The sequence below is a fragment of the Medicago sativa genome, chromosome 3 (genome assembly GCF_051527215.1).
Source record: "Medicago sativa cultivar Bolivia chromosome 3, Bolivia_mono, whole genome shotgun sequence".
NCBI lineage: Eukaryota > Viridiplantae > Streptophyta > Magnoliopsida > Fabales > Fabaceae > Medicago > Medicago sativa.
Window position 1 is genome coordinate 67,412,520 of NC_140751.1, and position 3,772 is coordinate 67,416,291.

Here is a 3,772-nt window from a genome sequence, read left to right on the forward strand (position 1 = left end):
GATCTAACTTGTTTTGCTTTGAAAATGGAAAATTTTGTAAAAAGAGGAAAAGTGAGACGAACTTTGTGATTTTTATGAATTCGTTGTTTTTGGCCGATGAAATGCTTATGTATCCTCTACTGCACCTATAAGCGACTTGTGAGAATACATGGCATAGGCAATTGAGCTTGTAGAGTTGGTTTTGGTTCATAAATTCTATTATTTTAAAAGGTGACTTTTGGAGACGAACTTAGTAGAAATGAATTTTGAAGGACTAAAGTCTTATGAACCTTTTGTGAATGGTCACATATGATTAAATAATTGTGTTTGAATGATTGTGGAAGGTTGAGAATGATGTTTATCATAAATTGTTGTGTTATTCCATTTTACTTGATTTATGTGATGTAAATGGAAACGAATTGTAAATTGATGATGATGAATGTGGATGAACCTTATGTGAGCTATGATTGTTGAATGTATGGGCATGATTCTTGATAATGCAATGTTGTTGAGTTGTTGAAATGTAAAAGGAGGTGTACTTTTACATTGTTTTGATAGTTGTTATGTTGGAGTTGTGCATTATCGAGTCATTGCTATATGTCCATGCATCATAACATGTTGTTGTTGTTGTTGAAATGTAAAAGGAGGTGTACTTTTACATAGTAAGAGGAGGTGTACTCTTACTTGGATGTTTTTGTTGCATCCATTGTTGTTGATTTGGTACCACATGCATATATGTGTCAAGTCTAGGCGCATTGCATAAATTGAATTGTCAGATGATTGTTTTTGAGATTGTTAATGATGGGTGGTAAGTGTATACTTGTATTGCTTGTATGATTGATGTTGAACATGCATGCAAATACTTGTGAACTCTTTTACAATTATACATATGTCTATTATAGTTTGATTATGATTAATGTAATACTTACCCCCAGTGGTTTCGACCGCCTACCTGTCTGTATGGATGGGTAGACGTTGTGCAGGACTAGACGCTTGGTGAGTTTGCTTGTTGGATGTTTGGACGACGGGAGCTTTCTCCGTTGTCGTGTCAGTGTCGTAGTATCTAGGCTCTGATTAGGCTTAGCGTCTATTTGTTGTTTTGGATTCTGTTGCTATTTTGTTGCTATTGTCCACTTGTCGGATTTGAAGTATTTTCATTTGAGGATTTATTGATCATGGCATGTATATGTTGAAGTTTATGATTTGAATTCCGCTGTGATCGTTGAGATCTTATATATATGCATGATATTGTTGGGTTTGTTTTGAGACGTAGCATCTATTTCTAGAATATTTCTGATGTATTCGCGCGTTTTACCGCTTAATAGAAATAGGGTGTTACACTAAGGGAGAACCAATTCTCAGGTAGCTAGGGAGATCGAATATTGTAATGCTCATCTAACTCATTTTTTAGAAGCTTGCAGCACCATTCATCCAATAGGAGCTTCAAAGTCCGACAAAAGGCTTCTTTTGTTTGTCTACTCTCTAAGTGGACGAACAAAGGATCGGATCAACACACTTCCATGTAGCACCAAAGCTACTTGGGATGATTTGAAGAAATCATTCCTCTGCCGCTTTTTCCCAACAACAAAATACCTTGAAAACAGGAAGGAGATAGTTGGTTTCCAACAAGAAAACGGAAAAAATCTCTACGATGCATGGGAGAGGTACAAATTACTACTGAAGCGTTGTCCCGGGCACAAATTTTCAAAGATGGAAACTACTAGTTGAAGTTGGTTGTGATGTTTAGCTTGATTTGTGAAGTTTGAGGTTTATGTGAAAAATGGATATGAACATGATAATTGGTGAATTGATGATGAATGGCATTAAACTTGAATTCTATGTCTTTGATATATTATGGGATGATGTAAGTTTTGTTTGTGTGAAAATTAAGTGATAAGTTCATGGTTTAAAAGTCACTTATATGTGTTTTTGGGTTTTTGGAAAAATGGGTGAACAATTATGATTTTGAATGAGGAAATGATGTGTTGATGTGTTTTAACTGTTTGTTATAAGCGGTTTAATTTAAGTGTTTTTTATAAGTGGTTTAATCGTGGATTAAGTTTAGAAATGATTCGGGAGCATTGGGGTTGGATTAAGTGGCTTAAAAGTGATTATCTCATATGCATGTAGAGGTGTCTAGAACATTGAATGCACATGAGATTGGTGAAACGTGTCATACTTGACTATGTGCTTTGGTGATTATATGCATCGGTGAAATTTGGTAAATGTTGTGGCTATGTGGAATTGTGGTCGTGTATATGTTGCTTGGTTACGCTTGTATATTTGAGAAGTAATGTTGATGTGATGAATCATTGTTGAATAACTTGATTGAAAGAGTATTTACTTGACCTTAAAAATGAATATGCTAGATATGCTTTGATAGAAGTATGATAATATTCACATGAAACTAGTATTCTAGGAATGATGAGTATGCATCCATATTTTATATTTGAAATCCTTCAATGCTTTACTTGATTATATTTTATTATGTGGAATATTATCCAACTCCCAGTGGTCATTTGTTTGATTGCTTGCCTGTTTGTATGAATGGGTAGACGGCGTGCAGGATTGATTTTCTTGTTGCTTGTGAGTTTCTTGAGGACTAGCTTTGGAGCTACCTCTTTTTATTGCTTGGAGTCTTAGATAAGGCTCTGATTAGGCGTGTCGGGACTTTTACATTTTTGTTATGTGTCTATGTTGTTGCTGAGACTTATTGTTTATTTATGTTTGAGATTTTGAGATATTCTTGGTGATGTATTATGAGACCTGAGACATGGTTGTTGTGATTCTGTTATTTGTTGATGTGTTATTATGATATTATTTTTCCGCTTCGAGTTAGTTTTTGAAAACTTATTTATGCATGTTTTGGAGTAATTGGAGATGTAGCATCTAAACTCTTTGAATAATTGATTTATTCGCATGATTTATTGCATTCGGGGTTTAGGGTGTTACAACAGGTCATCATACATTATTCTTAGCATTTTTTTCAGTCACTTTCAGTAGGTTTTACATCCAGAATATAGGAGTGTTAGAGCAATTGCTTACGATTTCGGGACATCTGGAATATTTTCTATATTTGAGTCTATAATTTTATTCTTCTCAAAACATAGTAATTTTAGGGTGTTTTGATGTAATTGACGAAGAAATCATGCAAATCGACAAAGCAAGACATCTGAAGAGTTGTGAAGACCTTGGGAAGATGAGGAATGAAGATTCAATATGCCTCAGAAGGCGTTACAGAGGGAGGAATTATGTTCCCAAGTTCCAAGACATCTTATATGGAAGCAAACACCCAAAAAGACGAAGAAATAGGCGTTTCGGGGCCCAGACAACACTCACATGCACCTGGCACATATTTCCGGGAGCCTGAACACATGATCAGGCACCTGGTGCATGAGTGTAGGCGCCTGGCGCCTAGAAACTCACTCACATGCACCTGGCGCATGGTTTTAGGATCCTGTGCCTGTTCCTTGTGGGCCAAGACGCTGTTTTGTGACTTTTTGACACGAAAAACCCAATATATTAGCCCAAGTTGAGGGGGAAACTCCACCCTATTAATACTTCATTCCTCATTCACAATTTCTCATTTAGAACGAAGCGGTTCAAGAGGAAAGCGATCCCTAGGAGCTTCAAAGGAGGAGTCTCTCTCCTCACTCCAAGTTTCTCTAGGGTATGTTTTATTTCTTTTGTAATTTGTCTTTAGTTACCATGGGTAACTAAATATTTTTAGGCTTAGGTTCTAAGATGAACCTCTATTATGGTTGTTGGATAATTTATTCAAAGTCTTTATTTT